General features: G+C 46.3%; 1 long non-coding RNA gene across 1 annotated transcript; it reads left to right on the top strand.

The window, feature by feature from the left end:
• The first annotated feature begins 385 nt into the window (after positions 1-385).
• Positions 386-4,596, top strand: LOC114227444 (uncharacterized). The gene is made up of 5 exons (XR_008557248.1): positions 386-442; positions 1,111-1,278; positions 1,377-1,558; positions 3,681-3,783; positions 4,156-4,596. It is a non-coding gene; the product is annotated as an uncharacterized LOC114227444 (long non-coding RNA).
• Positions 4,597-19,234: the final 14,638 nt, after the last annotated feature.

The following is a 19,234-nucleotide window of genomic DNA, read 5'->3' as shown; positions in this document are numbered from 1 at the left end:
ACTATAACTCAGTATTGGCTCTGGCCAGTGGTCGGCAAACTCATTAGTCAACAGAGCCAAATATCAACAGCACGATTGAAATTTCTTTTGAGAGCCAAATTTTTTAAACTTAAACTTCTTCTAATGCCACTTCTGCAAAATAGACTCGCCCAGGCTGTGGTATTTTGTGGAAGAGCCACACTCAAGGGGCCAAAGAGCCGCATGTGGCTCGCGAGCCGCAGTTTGCCGACCACGGGGCTATGCCCATGCCTCACCAAAGCATAACATTCAAACACGCTCGGCTTTTTCTAACCATCTTTGCTGAGTCATGAAACGTTACAATCAGTATGGGATGTACTAAGTCATAAATTTTACTTCTTTGCTCCCAACATGGAAGGAGGGCTTCTTTGCCCAGGAAAGGCTCCTTGATGGTGAAAAAGAAAAGAGCTGCATTGTTGATAAAGTAAGTTCTTAGGAAAAAAACCCGATTCTTGCTCTTCCCCTTGCACAAATGTTTTATAATTAGATGTCTGAAAACAAAACCAAATCATAATGGCATCCTTCGCAGTTATTATTATTGCCATTCTGTAGCTTTATTTTCTCTTTTAATTAAGTAAAAGAACGTCACCACCTTTCACAGCAATATTACAACCCCCTATTATGCTAAGTAGAATAAATCAGTCAGAGAAAGACAGTTACCGTATCACTTCCCTTATATATGGATCCTAAACAACAAAATAAACAAACAAACAAATTTGAAACAGACTCAGAGACCAGACTGGCTGTTGCCAGAGGGGAGGGGGCTTGAGGAATTAGGTGAAAAGGGTGAAGGGATTAAGAAGTACAGATTGGTAGTCACAGGGATGTACAGTACAGCATAGGGGACGTAGTCACTAATATTGTAATAACTATGTGTGGTGCCAGGTGGGTACTGGAAATATCGGGGGGAACACTTTGTAAAGTATGTGATTGTCTAACCACTAAGCTGTACACCTGAAACTGCTACACAATAACAGTGAATGTAAACTGTAATTGAAAAATAAAACTAAAAAAAAAAGAGAGAGAGAGAAAAAGCAAAATAAAACTAAAAGAACATGACAACCCTCTTATTACGTCACCCTCTTTTGGCAGATGTTGCAGTGTTTGCCTGCCAGACAACTTGGTGTAGAGACTCACCATGTTGAGGGCAGGGACGGTGGGCCGCCTTCAGACCTCTGACGGCTGAGCACAGACGTCCACGAGGTGTTTGTTGACAGCCCATTTGAATACTGCCTTTTTAGGGCCTCCTCACTCCTTAGGGTAAGTAGACTGACCTTGACCGATGGAGCATTCGGGACAGGCTCTGACCACACATGTATCTTGTCCGTGTCTCTCTTTATATCCTTGTTTCCAAACAGAGGCCAGTCAAGTCCGGGTATGTTTCCATGAGGCCATTCTCATCTCCTGAAATAGAGAGAGGGGAACAGTTAGTATGGAAAACATCTCTCTTTTTAAACCTGGTGTGGATGAGTGAAAACAATGACTTATTCAATAATCTAAGCAGAGTCTGTTGTCCATGAATCATACTGCATACAGAAAGGTGAGGAAAATGTTCAGTTTGCAATTTCTCCCTGGCCAGGGAGGAAACCATGGGGGTGAATCGTGGTTTTAGTGCTGACTGTCCTGGGGGAGCTAAATTGGGAAGCCACAGGTAAAAACAGAGTGGGAAGTGCATCCTCAACGGGAATGCAATGGTCCTAAGCTCTGAGGGGCCCCCGATGCCCCTTCCGCTGCTCTCACGGGGGGGGGGGGGGGGGGGGGGGGCAAAGGTCTGCAGAAGAGCTCTTGCATGTTCACCCCCGAGAAGTTCCCCATGGATTGGGGAAAAGTCACGAGACTTCTTGGAGGGGGAGGGGAGGTAACCGGCTGCCTGAAAAGAGGAGCACAATTGCATGCACTCGCTCGTGTGAAAGAAATTCATTTAAGAGCAATTGGATTAGAGATGGAGATTTACATGGATGACGTTAAGGAAGAGGATAAGACAGTAAGGATGTACATCACTCATTTGCTACAAAAGTATAAAAAGCATTGGGGACTGACAGTGCTAAGTGGAAAATGGGCCACTAAATTGTAATTAAACTCTGATTGCAATTATGTAAAGTAAGTTTGCTGTGGACAAAGGCTGGCCAGGGATACAGAGAAATTAACATAGTTATTGTGTTAATGTAGTGATGTTATTTCTTTCCCATTGTTTGAATTGTGTGGGTGTGAATGCGAGGGCAGGGGTGGGGAGAGGCTATAGATAGAGCCCCACAGAAAGAGTTACACAAGGAATCAGGAAGCCCATGTTTAAGTTTCACAAAGCATGCCAGATGTGAACTTAACCTCCCTGAGCGTCAGTGTCCTCAAATAGAGAGCGGGAATCATAGAACCTGCCCTGCACCATGGGGTAGTGAAAACACTTTGTAAATCGAAAGTATTGTAAGAGACTGTGAGAAGTTAAGACCAGAGTTCTATATAGACCAGAGACTTAAAAATCCAGAACCAAAAAGTCACCCTGAAGCTCTCCCCAGCAGTCACGGTGGGAGCTGGACAGCATGCGCCATCTCATTTACTTGCACAATGTAGAATTTGCACTCACTTATTGGGCACCCCAACCAGGTTTCCCAATACCATTTATGGAATAATCCATTTATCGAAATGATTGGAAATGCTTCCTTTATCATATACCTATCCTGATTCCTAAGCTCTATTGTTTCACTGCTCTCTGTTCTGTTTTTTTTTTTTTTTTGTTTGTTTGTTTTGTTACCCCTCACCCGAGGATATTTTTCCCATTGCTTTTCAGAGACTGGAAGGGAGGGCGGAGAGTGGTGGGGGGAGAGAGAGAGAGAACATCAATGTGAGAGAGACACATTGACTGTTTGCCTCTTGAATGCACCCTGACCAGGGGTAGGGGGCAAACTCACAACCCAGGTACGTGCCCTTGACCGGGAATCAAACCCACCACCCTCTGGTGCCTGGGCCTACGCTCTGACCACTGAGAACCACTGGCCAGGGCTCACTGCTCTGTTTTGATTTTTGTAGCTTTATAATATTCTTAATCTGGTAGGACGTTTTGTAGTTTTTTTTTGTTTTTGTTTTTAATAAGATCCAGGGTAGAATGGGAGCTATTAAGAAGGACAACCCAGCCCTAACCAGTTTGGCTTAGTGGATAGAGCATGGGCCTTCAGACTGAAGGGTCCCAGGTTCGATTCCGGTCAAGGGCATGTACCTTGGTTTCGGGCACATCCCCAGTAGGGGGTGTGCAGGAGGCAGCTGAATCCATGTTTCTAACTCTCTATCCCTCTCCCTTTCCCTTCCTCTCTGTAAAAATTCAATAAAATATATTTAAAAAAAAGAAAAAAAAGAAGGATAACTCAGCTTGGGCGCACGCAAGTAAGTAACCAGCCCAGGGGTGCCCAGTCTTAGAGGACACTCTGGAATCAGAGAATGTTTAGTTCAAATCTCTGTTTACTGCTTACCATTGGGGTGACCCAACGACCAAGCCTTAATCTCTCTCTTTCCTCATCTGTAAATGGAGGATAATAACACCTGCCTCGAAGTTGTGTGGATTAAGTTACTAAATGAATGTGGGGTCCCAGCGGGGAGCCTGGCACGCAGCGGTTGCCACCCTGCCCTCACTGGGTGTGCCCTCCCAGCTGTGAGGACGCGGCTTCCCTTAGGTCTCTTGCATCTGCAAAGGGAAGAGGAGCGGAGCATTGTCACCATGTCCCCGTAGCATTCTGAAGGCTCGTTCACTGTGCAGAGACACATGATAACTGTATGGTAAGGAAATGGCACTTAAATTCTACATATGTATTCGCTGCTCCCGGAATATGGCAAAGCAGGTGATGCCACGTGCCCTATAATTCATAAAAAGGGCCGTCATTATGCGGCCCAGAACGTGGGATGCCAAACCCCGAGGGATGCCGGGTGGGGTGTCCCTGTCAGGCCTCGAGGGGAGCGGGGCAGAGGGGGAAGTTGCCCAGGGCGATGAGAACAGGGGAGGGAACAGGTGGAAAATAGGGGGACCTCACCTCTCTCTCTGCTCAGCAAGTTTGGATTTTAAGTGATTTGGGGCAGAGATCACATCTATCACCTCCCCTTTAGTAGTTTCTGAAAGATGGTTGCACAATATTGACACTATTTGCTGATCAGAGTGAAGAAATGTCACGCAGGACCTCAGAGTCACCCTCCGTCGCCGAGAGTGGCCAGGATGACTCTCCCGGGAAGCCTGTCTTCTCGCCCCGGGACGTGATGGATGGAGTCTGATCGTAATTAATTTTAATAGAGACCTGACGTGATGTGATAGAATCTTGGCCATTCGAATGAAGTAGAACCAGCCAGCCAGCTTGGACAAAAACAATCAGTTCTCCCTCACCATTGGCTTTAGGACAAGTCAAATCCAATTAAACAGTGTTCATTGGTGGAGTGATTTTGTGCCCAGCACTATAAAGGGTGTACAAAAGAAGGGCCAGTCTGACACCCGCTGTCTGAGCTGGACAGAGAGGAAATACCATGAAATAATAATGGGTACCGTCTGTTGAGCCCCTGACTTACGCGCCACGCACTGTGATGTGCTCGGTGTACACGATCGCGAATTCCTCCCACGAACGTTTCTTGAGTGCCTCTTACGTGCCAGGCTTCCTCGTTTCTGGGAATACCACAGGCCACAGGGACAGACAGCCCTGCCCCTGGGGAACCCACATTCTAGTGCTTGTAGACAAGTGTCTGATATCATGTCAATGATGAATGCTGTGGTGAACAGCAAAGCAGGGTAAAGGCATGGGAGGACCCGGGTGCAGGGAGGGGATGCTTTAGGGCAGCCCCTCTGAAGCTGTGACCTGGGGGACTGGTGTCCACGGTGAGATGAGGGTGGTCAGCTCAAGGCCCGGTGTGGCTGGGATGGGATGCGGGAGGAGGAGGGGGCAGAAGCGTAGACGGACAAGTGACTAAGCCCTGGAGGGCCTTGCGGGAAATGAGAAGCTTGCCGGGTTTCCTTCTGAGGACAATGGGAAGCTCCCGGGAAACTGGGAGCCGCGAGCATTACCTGGGAGCTCACTCTGAGACGGACAGCCACATGCTGGAGACTTGCTCTCTGGCTGTCAGAACGGGAGACAAGCCAGCTGGAGGGGGCAGCGGGGTGTCTCCTGAACTGATCCTGCTGTGGGCCATGGCGTTGGGATGACCCTTCAGAGTTTTCCCAGTTGAGGCAAAGGCTGGACCTTGGAAGCTGGCATCAACCAGGTGGTGTCTCCTGAGAGGGAGGGGTGGCAAAGCTGGGCGAGGCAGCTCCCTTGGGGCTGGCGGATGCCTGAAGAGGTGCTGGCCATGGGCCACCAGCAGTCAACAGTGCAGCAGCTGGGCTGTGACACCTCAGTCCTGAAGAGAGGATCTGGGTGCACACTCCAGCTCCCACGACCCATCTGCTTGTGTTCAAGTCTCACAACAAGCCTCCACGTTAAGCATTTTTAGCTCCTTTCTGAGACTCGGGGAATTTAAGCAAACTGTTCAAGGTCACTTACTAGCATATCTGAGTCCAAAGACCATGTATGTAAAAAATGTAAAATATACACACCATAAAATGTATCATTTTAAGTGTACAGGTCAGTAGCATTAATAACATTCATATTGTTGGATAACCATCACCACCATCCATCTCTAGAACATCTTCCATCTTATGAAACTGAAGCTCTGTACCCATTAAACAATAACATAATAAAAGAATACTATTAATATTAAACATAATAATAATGTTAAACAGTAACTCCCCATTCCTCTCTCCCTCCAGCCCCTGGCACCCACCTTCCTAATTTCTGTCTCTGTGAATTTCACTACTCTGGGACCTCATATAAGTAGAACCATACACTATTTGGCTTTTTGTGTCTGGCTTATTTCACTGACCATAATGTCTTCAAGGTACATCCATGTTGTAGCATGTGTCAGAATTTCCTTAAAAAAATCCTCACCAGAGGATATGTTTATTGATTTTTTAGAGAGGAAGGGGGAGAGAGAGAGAGAGATGAGAGAGAAACATCTTCCATATGCTCCCCAACTTGGAATCGAACCTGCAACCCAGGTATGTGCCCTGACCAGGAATCAAACCTGCAGCCTCTTTGGTGTATGGGGTCATGCTCCAACCAGCTGAGCCATTTGACCACGGCTCCTCCTTTTTTAAGGTTGAATAATACTCCACTGTGTGAACATTCTACATTTTGTTTATTTGTTCTGTTGATGGGCATAATAGCCACCATTTGGCTGTTCTATGAACATTTCTGTAAAAATGTCTGAATCCCCATTTTTTTTTTTATTACTTGGGGTATATACCCAGAAGTGGAATTGTTGGATCTTATGCTAGTTCTACTTTTAATTTTTTTTTAGAAATTTTCCTTCCATTTTTCACAGCAGTTGCACCATTTTACATTCCAGACAGCATTGCACAGGGTTCCAGTTTCCCCACATCCTTGCCAACACTTGTTTTCTTTCCTTTATTCCTTTTCTTTTCTTTGGATAATAGTCATCCGAATGGGTGAGAAGTGGTATCTCACTGTGGTTAGAAGACCATGTATTTTTTTTATGCCACCCTGCATCTCAGAAAGGAATCCAAGATTGCCAGTGAGCACCCAATCCCATGATGCCGTCTGCAGGTGGAAATAGTGACAACACTAGGCTAAGACTCAAGCTCAGATGTTTTCCTTGGATTAACAGCGAGCTACCCAAACACTCCGAATATCCCCTTAGACACCCAGACACCTGAAGAACAATACAGACTTTGGCACCGTATCCTGAATCATTCTTTACAGTTCTGCTCAGGACCCTAAATAGTTTAGAAACCTGTGCTTTTCTTTGCACACTTAAAAGTTGACATTTATAATTTTATCATAAGTTTAAATATTTTATTGCAAAAATATAATTGCTAGCATATTGTAAATATTGACATTTTAAAGTAAAACTGTTGCATCACTATTTTAAATGTGTACAAATGGCATCTAAATCCTTTAACAGTTTGTTGCTCAACATCATCCATTTAAGAAATATACAAACAAGCTCATCCTTAGCAAGCAAAATTTGTATATTTTTTGTTTTCTCTTTGAAATTTTATTTCCAGCTACTTCCCCTTCAGAATTTATGTTATTGTGTTATTTATGAGTGGACATCTTTTACTGAGCATCCCATCATACTTTTATCAAGCATATGTATAAAAATAGAAATTTATACACTTACAAATTCCTGTGACCCTAGACTTCAAGTGTTTTCTGGATCGAGTCATCATTACTAGTGTTGCACAATTGATTGAAACAAACTGAATGATTAGACTGTTTTGATAAATACTAACATAAAAAGGAAAGTATTATTGGACACTTACATTTCTTAATAAGATAGATGATGTTGTCCCTTTTCCAAACATTATATTATTGTGGATAAATATTACTTATGGCTACAATGACAAAGTGTTTAGCATCCATTCTATTTCTGTTTTCCATTTTTTAGAGATGAAAAATCCTTGCTCTGATAAATAGGAAGATGGGAATGAAAAGAGTCTTGTTATAAAAATGTCCTTCAATTTTTGGAACTCCTTTCGACTTCACGGCCCCAAATCACATGATAATCCATTGTCAAATATTAGTTTTAATGATCTATCAGCTGACAACAACACTATTTCTTTCTTCCATCAATTTTGTTGAAAGCAAGGTATTGGAAACCACCTGATTTGCAAAGGATTTGTTACCAATCTGTTATGGGTCAAATTAAATCCCCTCCAAATTCAAATATTGAAGTCCTAACCCCCAAGATCCTAAAATGTGGCCTTATTTGAAAATGATGTCATTGTAGATATGAGTAGTTACGATGAGGTCATTAGGGCATACCCTCATCCACTATGACCAGTGTCCTTTTGAAAGGGAGAAATTTGGACAGAGGGACAGACATGCACAGAGGAAAGAGGATATGAGGACAGTGGGAGAACAGATCCTTCTGCACAGCCACAGAAGGAACCAACCCTGCCCACGCCTTGACTTTGGACTTCTAGCCTACAGAAGCTTTGCTATGTCCCCTACATCAGAGTTTTTATGGCCACACTAGAGGCCTGGTGCATGAAAATCGTGCACTGGGGGTGGGGGTGGGGCTGGGGGGAGGGTCCCTCAGCCCGGCCTGCGCCCTCTCGCAGTCTGGGACCCCTTGCTCCTTACCAACCGCCTACAGCGGAGGTGGGAGAGGCTCCTGCCACTGCCACTGCGCTTGCCAACCGTCAGCCTGGCTTCTGGCTGAGCAGCCCGCCCCCTGTGGGAGTGCACTGACCACCGGGGGGCAGCTCCTGCATTGAGCGTCTGCCCCCTGGTGGTCAGTGTGTGTTATAGTGACTGGCATTCCACCGTTTGGTTGATTTGCATATTAGCCTTTTATTACATACTAGAGGCCCGGTGCATGAAATTTGTGCACAGGAGGGGGATCCCTCAGCCTAGCCTGCACTCTCTCACAATCTGGGACCCCTCGGGGGATGTCCGACTGCCGGTTTAGGCCCGATCTCACAGGTATCCCTGCAGGATCGGGCCTAAACCAGCAGTTGGACATCCCTCTCACAATCTGGGACCACTGGCTCCTAACCGCTCACCTGCCTGATCACCCCTAACCACTCTGTCTGCCTGCCTGATGCCCCTAACCGCTCGCCTGCCTGCCTGATCACCCCTAACCACTCTGCCTGCCTGACTGACCGCCCCTAACTGCTTGCCTGCCTGCTTGATCATCCCTAACTGCCTCTGCCTCAGCCCCTGCCACCATGGCTTTGTCCAGAAGGACGTCTGGAAGGTTGTTCGGCTGTCTGGTCTAATTATTACAGGGGTCCTCAAACTTTTTAAACAGGGGGCCAGTTCACTGTCCCTCAGACCATTGGAGGGCCGGACTATAGTTTAAAAAAAACTATGAACAAATTCCTCTGCACACTGCACATATCTTATTTTGAAGTAAAAAAACAAAAAGGCAAAAACACCCGCATGTGGCCCGTGGGCCATAGTTTGAGGACGCCTGAATTAGCATATTATGCTTTTATTATTATAAAGGGTGTGTTTATTAATTTTCTAATGAAAGAGGTAATAATTACTCATGGTTAAAATTCAGACAGTACTCACAGGTTTGAAATAGAAAGTAAAAAATCACTAATAATCAAAACATCTAGAGAGATCTACTGCTAACATTCCAGACAGGTCCTTCCAGACATGTTGACTTATAATTTGCTTCTTCACATAACAATGCATGTGAACATCTTTCCAATAAATATACTTCATTTTTAATGGCTGCATAATATTTTATTAATTGTGGGACTGTTTAGTTTGAATCCCTTAATGATGAACATTTATCTTGTTTCCAGTGTATCACTGTTTTCTCGTTTCGAGTTCCATTTCTTTTTTGATAATGAGGTCTAATATCGTTTCCTGTTTTTTATAACCCATTCATTCTTCACAGATGAGAAACACTGTAATGGGCAAAGGTCTTTAATTAAAACATTAGTTCCACTGTCCCCTCTTTTCTTTCCTTTCCCTCCACCAAATGCTATTAATATGTTTATGTTCCCAGAGTCACAAGCCAGGGGTTTTCCTGGGCATTTCTTTTCAGTTTCATATAAGTTTTCTGAAATTCCCTGGTAAACTGCTCCCCTAATTATTTTCTTTTGACTTTTTTGGTATATCCATTTCATATTCCTTGTTTATTTTATACTAGAGGCCTGGTGCACAAAATTCATGCATGAGTAGGGTCCCTAGGCCTGGCCAGTGATCAGGGCCGATCAGGGCCTTCCTTTGTTCCGCACTACCCCCTAGTGGTCAGCACATGTCATAGCGAGCGATCAAACTCCTGGTCTCCTGGTTGAATTCCCGAGGGGACACTTTGCATATTAGCCTTTTATATATATAGATTTGCGTTAAGTAAAATGGTTTTGAGCATTTCCTGGCTGTTACCTCTATGGCAAGACATTCATCGCCTCCCACCTCTGCCTCCCACCTACCTTTTCTATGCCCCCCAGTATCCTGTTCTCAGGCCCACCAGTTCCCTCCTTTGCTCAGGTTGTTCTCTTGCCCTGGAATGGCCTTTACCTAAAGGGCTGCCTTTAGGACCCAGCTGAAATGCCCGCTCTCAGGAAGCCTGCTCGATCCCTTTCCTCAGCCGAAATTGTCTTTCCAAGTGCCTCACAGCACTTTACTATTACCTCCACCATGCGCTCGTCTAGGAAAACATTTACTCAGCGCCTATGGCAGTGATGGCGAACCTATGACACGCGTGTCGGCACTGACACGCGTAGCCATTTCTGACGACACGCGGCCGCATGCCGAGGATGAAACATTTGCTGCTCCTGAGGATGAAACATTTGCGACTAGAGTCTTGGAGTTAGTTTTTTCCTCAAAGTGACACACTACCCGAGTTATGCTCAGTTTTTTGGCGAAGTTTGGCACACCACGCTCAAAAGGTTGCCCATCACTGGCCTATGGGGTACTGGGAAGTGCAGGGGCAGATTCAAAGGACAAGCCTTGGTATCCACTCTCTAGGACTCCCCGGCCCCTGGGGAGAAAGAAAAGTGAACACCTCACTTCAGTCCATTGTGACGAATGCTGAATGCAGGTAGGTGCGAGGGGCCACGCAGCACGCGAACAACAGGCCGGCCAGGAGTGGTTGACTTTTATTTGGTGCATGCTTTCCCTTTACAGAAGCCTAGATCCTGAGGTCAGATCCATTTTTAAATTCACCTCTGGATCCGGGCGGAAGGTGCTGGAATGTGTACTTTTTGGAGAATGGGCACCCACCCGCGTCCTGAACACGTGTCTCAGGTGTGCGTGCTCAGGGGGAGCGGAGGGGGGTGGGCACCCGGCACAGGTCCAAACCCATCCCCCGCATTTCCCGGAGCCAGACCATTTTCGCATCTCTCATCCCCCCTGAAATGATGCACAGTCCCCTCCAGATTTAGAATCCTGACTATTTCACGAACGTCCGGAAAATATGACAGAAATGGTGGAGGTCGGTTCAAGATCTACAGGTTCCTGGCAGCGGCAGGACGGGCTGCGCCCGCACTGGACGCACTTCTCTCGCACGGGCCTGGTCCCCGGACACCTCGCCGCAGGCCGGAGGCGAGATCCCGGAGCGGGCCCTGCCGGCGGCCGCGCCCTCGGAGCCCGCGGGCCGCTCCAGCTCTTCGCGCCGCCCCGACCCCGTCCGCGCCCGGCTCCGGCCCGGGTTTTACGGGCCGCCCGTCGCCACGCTCGCTGAGCCGGGAGCCGGCGCCGCCGAAGCCGCTGAGCCCGGGGCGTGGGGGCCGCGCACGCGCGCCCGGAGGGCGGGGGGGGGGGGGGGAGCGGGTCCCCCTCCCCGGCTCCGCGCGCCCCGCACCGTCGCGCCGTCGCCCCGCCCGCAGTCGCCGGGTCCGGGCCCCGCGCGGCACAGGCCGCCTCCCCCGCCCGCGCTCCGTCCCCGCGGCCGGGAAGGAACGTTCTTGGCTCGCCCTGCCCGGCCCGCCCGGCCCGCGCCCGCGCCCGCGCCTCCCCCGCCGCGTGTTTTCCGCCCCAGTAACGATCGCGCCGCACAAACAAGCCCGGGTGCCCTGTGCCAAGCGGGCGGGAGGGCATCGCGCTTGGCGCGAGCGGGCCATTTTCAGGGCGCGTCTCTGGAGCCGCTGAAAGTCTTGTTTTCTCCCCAAAGTAGAAGTTGTGGGGGGCGGGGGCGGCGAGGGGCCGCTTCCAACTGCTGCGCACGCTTCGAATAGTTGTCAGTGAAATCAAACTGACGTCAGCCCCGGGGAAAAGATAGGTCTCTTTTGTTCTCCTGTTCTCTCCCCTCCTCTAGCGATCAAAGGCAAAAAACATTTTGGGGAGGTGGGGGTACAGACAAAAAAGGGAGAAAATTGCCGCGCGAAGAGATCGGTTCCATTAGGGCCGCAGCCAGGCGGGCTGGGAATGTGTAATGCATGCATCAGGCCTTTTGATCACCCTCGCTCGGCTGGGTTCAGTAGTGCCGGAAGGGTAGTTGCATATCCTGTGGCTGATCTGAAATTCGATCAGCAGAGGGGGCACAGAAAAGAAAAGCATTTTAATGGGAATCAATAGAGGATCACAGGTCCTGGAAGGAAATACGTGTTGATTAAAAATGCCACAAGATGAATAAAATGTTCATGACTGGTCTAAAAATAAAAGGAGGAGAGAGGAGAGAGAGAGAGAGAGAGAGAGAGAGAAGAGAGAGAGAGGAAAAAATCCCTTAGCAATCTATTTTCGGTGTGTGTTATTGCCAGAGAGGCAGTCAGCAAACCAACAGTTTGTGTAAAGCTTCAAGCTACAGCGGGCAAATTTAAAGCTGTATGCTCAGAACAACGCCATAAATACTTAGGGAAAATGCATTCCTATTTCTAGTTGGGGCTCACTCATGCATTATACAAAACAGCCCGGCTGCAGCAGCAGGCACAATACCGTGCACTGTGACTCCAGTTCTTCAAACTAAATTCTCAGGCTTTTAACACTTGAGAACAAAACGCAAACTTGCTTTTTTTTTTTTTTTTAAATAAAAAATTAAACTTAGAGCTTTGAAAGAAATCACAGACTTAAATGATCTGAAGCTTAAAAAAAAACTGTGCTCTAAGAAACAATGTGATACCTGTGAGGGTGAGAGGGTAGGGTGGGGAGTGAACAGTGATAGCATATTGATTGGGTTTGGAGTGGAAAGTTATTGCCCTGTGGGTAGAGAAAGTTATCAACAAGGTGATAAAAACGGTTGAGAGTGCTAGGGCTGGTAGGGTTATCTACCAACAACACTGGGAAAGGGGCAAAGGCCTTTTCAACCCACTGGAACGTAAAAACGCATACACCCTTGTCTGCAGAGAGGAATCGCCAGCATTTGAATGTTTACATGTTGAACGAAGTCCATTATCATGAGGGAAGTCAGATAAGGACCTGGTGGAACCTTTGTTTCCATAGCCTTTTGAAGATGCTTCCCCTTACCTGTCGGGGCGTTGGTGAATGAAATGATGTCTGTAAAGCACACTGTGTGATGTTGGGGATATTTAGACTTTATTTCCTTCTCCAAAGATGCCCCCACCCAGGAGCCAGGCCTCCTTTTTTCACACTCTTTGTGGTGGTGCCTTGAGTCTGGGCTGCAGCTGAAGTGATGCTATGCTTTTCCAGGCAAATCACAAGGATCTTGCTGCTTCTGTACCTGGGTCTCTTAGAATGCCCCCTCCCGGGACACGCCCAGGGTCCAGCTGCATTCTTTTTAAACAAAATTTTATCCTCACCCAAGGATATGTTTACTGATGGAAGGGGGAGAGGGAGAGAGAGAGAGAGGGAGAGAGAGAGAGGGGAGAGAGAGAGAGAAACTTTGATGTGAGAGAGAAACATGGATCTGTTGCCTCCTGTTTGTGCCAGACCTGGGAACGAACCAGCAACCTAGGTATGTGCCCTGATGGGAATGAACCCGCAACCTTTTTTGAGGTACAGGACGAGGCTCTAACCAATTGAGCCACCCAGCCAGGGCTCCAGCTGCATCCTTTGAGAAGATCACCTGTAGTGTACAACTTGAAAACATTCAGTTGCTCTCAGCTGTGAGCTCCCAGCCATGAGCTCCCGCCAACAGATAACATCAAGTGCCAGCCCACTGCATTCTCCTTCCTGGACATCCAGTTCTTTTGAACCTCCTGATGAGTCCAGCTCCTGACTAATTACACGCAAGACTTTAAGCAAGAAGTGGCTCACGGAGCTCAATCAACCCACAGCACCAGGAGAGATAATAAACAATAAGTAAAATGATCAAATGCTAACTTCATCCTTTTCTTAATTTTATAGTACGTACTAAACCTGTTAGTTGAAAAAAAACTAAATGAAAGAAGCTAGCTGCTTGGCAGTCCTTCCTCAGGCCCCCGGCTTATTCTTCACCCCCCTAATACCATGTTAGCCCTTATTCCTGAAGGCTACTTTGCTGGGTGCTGGCAATACAAAGGCACAGAATTCTGTAAGCCCTTTTCCCGGGGCTTAGACTCCAACCGGGAAGAGAAGATGAAGATGCTTTTTCCAAGAAGGAGAAGCCATTTGTGTAGTCTAGGTCCCGGCGTAGCAATGATGTTGAACCGTGTGTTGTTAGATGCAAACATTGTTTATTTTCTATAACATGCACTTGGGTCGGGGGAAAGCTGTCTAGGCTTTGAGCTGCCCTTTGCTCATAGGGATTATTTTTCTTCTTCCATTTCTTTCTGGTAGAGTTCTACCTTTCCCGGGATTTTCAAAATGTTAGATTTCAGGAGGACTCATTTCTCCCAGTTTAGGAGCCACGAACCTGAGCAGGTGTGGTATCTTTATTGATTTAGTATTTGTAATACTGAATATACATCTTCCCAGGTGCAATATGGTCAGTGCCCCTCCGTCGTTGGTTGAGAGTAAACAGTGGTTTTCATGTGGAAGGAATAGAGCTTGCACATGGCCCCCTTTTCTCCGAAACCTGCTGCATCTAGCATTTGCTTCACTTCCCAGGGCTACAGTGGTCACCGGAGGCTTCTCTCCGTCATGGGAATTCTACCTGAGGAGGGTATCAGGGAAGGGTAGGGAGGTGTAGGTGGGGCATCAGTTGAGGCTCACAAATAACTACTGCTTAATTTGTATTTCAAATGTTTTTTTTTCTTTCTTACATTTATCATGAAAGGTTAAATAGATTTTTCAAAAAAAGATTTTTGATCTGGTTGATAAATGTGTGCATACATACACACAACGAGTGAGTTCCGTGACAGACATTTTTCAGAACAAACTGGTCAGCTGCTACTCTTCACGGCTCTTCACAGATCCTTCAGAAATGGTATTCTGAATGTGAGTTACCACAAGATGGGATGGAAAATGCTTTCTGGAACGCACCACTTGGGAAATGTAGTATCTTCTTAAAGGTGCCGGCCAACGTTGCATCCCACCTCCTTGCTGCTGTCTGGCTTGGTTTGGATCACCTCCACAGTGGCTGGTCATGCTTCATTCCCATCAGATGATCTTGGGGGGTTGAGCCTGGCTCTTGAACTGTGGCCCTTTTCATAAGCTTGAAAAGTGTGTACCATTCATTTCATTTATTCATTCATTCATTCATTCATTCATTCATTCAACACACCTGCATTATGTCTACTGTGGGCCAAACACTGTAATAGGGGCTGGGTTACAACAGAGCAACACACAATTATAGCCTTCCAGCAGCTTCCAGGCTTGTTGGAAAGACCCGTAGGTCTTAATCAAATAAATGCTGAGAGGGAGACATGAGTGTTTTGCACACTCCAAGAGCAGCAATCAGGGGCTGGAGAAGGGGGAGGCTCAGAGTGCCTGACCTAGAAAAATGACTGGGAGTGAGCCAGGTGATGGCCGGGCTGGGGAAATGTGCATAGAAGGGCGGTTGGAATCACAACTATTTGAGATGTTTTGTGGAGGTTACTAATTTTTCCCTGGGGTCTATAAAGACACCTGGACATGGAAATGTTTAAGCTAGTCCTGACATTAAGAAAAAATTTAAACCATTCAGTCACCTTTTAAGCTGCAAGCTATTTTTTCAAACTAAATGTGCCCACTTTCACTCATGTCTCTCAACAATGGCTTCTCTTGAATGTGATGGTCTCGCTTAAGCAGAGTTTCATCTGAATTACCGGTAGTAGCTGCCATTTTGGAAAAGTGTTTTTTCCTTCCATATGGTTATTGTACCTCAGTGTCACTGTTGATGTTGGTTATGGTCTGTAATATTAGTTGCTTTCTTTTATACCTACACACATTCTGAGATGTGTGTTGTGCAATGATCACCACCATCCATCCCAAGAACTCCCTGCTCGCTCCTTCCTCCGCCCCTGGAACAGCCCATTCTACTCTGTCTCCAGGGATTGGACTACTCTAAGTATTGCACATAATCATTGTGAATTTTAAGCTTTTTGGCAGAGTGGTTATCAGACTTGAAATGGTGCTGGAGAAGGAAGTTATAAGATGAATTGCCGAATGTTTTTAAATACATTTAAGTGTTTTGCACATAGATTTTTTTGATTTTGTATGAATGTGTAATTTATTCTGAAGCTGGTGCTATCAATGTGTTTGAAGTCATCATCTTTGGGGTCAAAACTTTTAGCCTGATAAAGATGATTGAACGATTAGGATGGCATCATTGTACTATAAATTAAGTCACGAGGTTCTGTCTCATCTAATTTGATTGGATCTTCCTTCTATATGTAAACTTACATGTCTACTAGCCAAAACAACCTTATTCAATATTCCTCAGCACAACTTTGTTATTAGCTAAATGTGTTATTTTACACATTTTTGAAGATAAATAAAAATAAGATTTTTATCTCATATATCCAAGAAATTATATTTTATACAGGCATAAAATTTTCTTAATTTTAAATAGTAAAACTGACTCTGGGGACTAAAGATCAGAAACTATAGCTTACATTGTCCCAAACCTTTGTAAAAAATATATTACACAGTAAGATTATAGACATACTTTTAGATTAAAAATAATTTTATTGCCAGGTTATCCCTGTGAAATTTTAATTAATAAAAATTATGCATTGCAATAAAAATAATTTCCATAATGGCAAAATTTAGGCTTTTACAGCTTTCTGCTTTCAATATGATGTCATGTTTGCCAAAATGATTTTAAAAAGGCCTTCACTCTTAGAACTAATTTCTTTATAGGTATTGCAGTTCTTAGGTTGCAGTGAAGACAGAGGAACCTCATTAATTCTCACTTTGCTAATCCATAAACCCTATAATTTCCACAAAAATTCCTTAGCAATATCATTTTACTTCACAGGAAACATTTTATAGCAGGGAAGCTCAAGGCAAATCTTGAGTCACTAAGAATTCATTACTTTTGCCAAATATACTACAGGCCATTCACTAGCTGACTATCATAAAGTATTATGACTCAACTACATTTATTGAAATAAACTAGTAAAGCAAATATCATGATTTCAAATTCAGATGTAAAAAAAAAAAACATTTCCCCATACATAAATATATATATTTTGTGGTAGATGGTTACAATAATGCCCCCCTCCTAATGAATTACACTTTCCTATATTTATGTACTTTTGCACCTTTAATCAGGAGGTTGAGTACATTTTTTCCCATTTGTTGTCTTGTGACTTGACTTGACCAATACAATATGACTAAAGTGAATGGGTGGCTTCCAGTGGTTCTAAAGCTTCCACTTTTTAAAATATATTTTTATTGATTTCAGAGAGGAAGGGATAGGGAGAGAGATAAAAACATCAGTGATGAGAGAGAATCATTAATCAGCTGCCTCTGGCATGCCCCCTACTGGGAAATGAGCCCACAGCTAGGGCCTGTGCCCTGACCAGGAATCGAACCATGACCTCCTGGTTCATAGGTCGACGCTCAATCACGCCGGCCAGGCTCTAAAGCCTCCACGTTTGCCCTCTGGTAACCCGGAGACTTCCATGCTGAGAATAAGCCCAGATGGAAGACCTGCTGGTGATAAAGGCCCAGGTGAGCTCCCCCAGCTTGCCAGCTGATCAGAGCCCAGGAAAGACCAGCAGCAGGACTTCTCTATCAAGCCACAAAGGCACAAGAAAGAATATGTCGTGGCTGTTTCACACCATTGCATTCAGGAGTGTTTTGTTGTGCAGTAATAAGTAACTGATACAGAAATTGGCATCTGGCAGTGGGTAAAATTACGGCGAAAATCAGAAACATGGCGTTGGCTTTGGGATTGGGCGGCAGGTGGAGGAGGAAAGGGCAGCGAGGAGTGTGTTCGCAGAAGCTGGAAGAGCAGTGGGAACATTGCTATGGGAGTTTGGAAAGGGGTGACCCATGTTGGGTCAAAGGCAACTGATGCCACGGTAACTTGGAAGGTAGAAAACGTGCCTAATGAACTGATGAACTTGGCCAGGGCAAAATGTTGAATGTGCTTATTAACTCTTACGTTTATTTTTTTTTAATCTGGGAAAAGAGAGAAGTGGGCCAAAGAATGAAATGTTTAGTTTCTAATTAGAACAGAGTGGTGACTCTAAGCTCTTTATGTGCCGGCGGGAAACTGGGACTCCTTAATAACGTTGTGACTCTTGACACATAACTGTTCTGAACCCCCGTGTCCTCACCTGTAAGTGAAGGCTGAAACCCTCTGTGGCGTGATGGTTGTGAGAATTTAACCAGACGGTGCAGGCCCATCTCTGTTGTCGGGGCTTGATAAGTGGCGGCGGTGGTGGGGTGACTTCTCTGAAGCCCAAGTTTCCTTGTGGCCCGCCTGCAGGCCTGGACGCGTGGTCCATGCTCCCCACTCAATGTGCTTTCCCATCGTTACCGCGCTCCCATTTCCTGGGTTAACCCGGGCAGGGGGAGAGGCAAGAGTGGCCCCCCAACCTCTTTGTAGCATCACTTCTGTTGATCCACGGCCATGAGCCAAGCGTCCCGCGTGGGCAGGAAGGCAGGCGCGCCCGAAGGCTTCGGCTAACTGTGACTCTGAGCGGCAGAGGGACAAAGGCTGACCAGGCAGCAGCGAACCGCGGAGCCATGCATGGGACATGGAGAAGACTCCTGAGTTCCCCATGGGTATTTAAGCCACCTCCTCGGGCTCAGACAACCATCACTGCCAGGCGCTTATCTTTGAACGCCAAGGACAACAAAGTGTAACAGAGTCTGCCGTGCGGTCCAGCTTTCTTGTTGGTAACATGGTCAGTTTTTTATTTTTCTCACTACTTGACAATATCATGATTCCTCCCTCCAGGGGATGAGGCTTCGGGCCCGGCCTAGTTCCCTGCTTAGCTATTATGTGATGTTCTATTATAAGCCTCTGGCAGCCACAGACACAGAAACCTGGTCTTTTTTAGGGCTACGCGCGGGGATGGTGCCGAGGACAGACCCCGAGATGTCCCTCATCTTAAGAAGGAGGCTGCGGTCTCAGAGGTTGTGACTGCAGAGCCAGGTCACGCAGACGTGGCAGAGGCCGCCCCTGCCAAGCGCCCCTATTATCTGAATTAAAAGCTTGGTGCCCGGTTCCAAGCGGTGTGCTCATTCCAAAAGGGCTCTGGTTTCTGGCGTCCTCTGAGTCTTAGGTCATCGCCGTCTACAACACGGCGCGGCCCCTCCTGTCGGCGCCTCCTGAGAAGGCCCGGCGTTGTTTTGGAAAAGCACTGTCAATGTGATGCATTTCTCAATTTGGAAAATGAAGAAAAAAATCTTTTTTTCTCCCAAACAAGGTAGGGCGCAAGGAAGGAAGCAGATTTGGTGTTCATAGGAATAACACC

This window comes from Eptesicus fuscus, chromosome 10 (genome assembly GCF_027574615.1).
Source record: "Eptesicus fuscus isolate TK198812 chromosome 10, DD_ASM_mEF_20220401, whole genome shotgun sequence".
NCBI lineage: Eukaryota > Metazoa > Chordata > Mammalia > Chiroptera > Vespertilionidae > Eptesicus > Eptesicus fuscus.
Note: the sequence above shows the minus strand (reverse complement) of the source record. Positions and strands in the feature narration are given on the sequence as shown.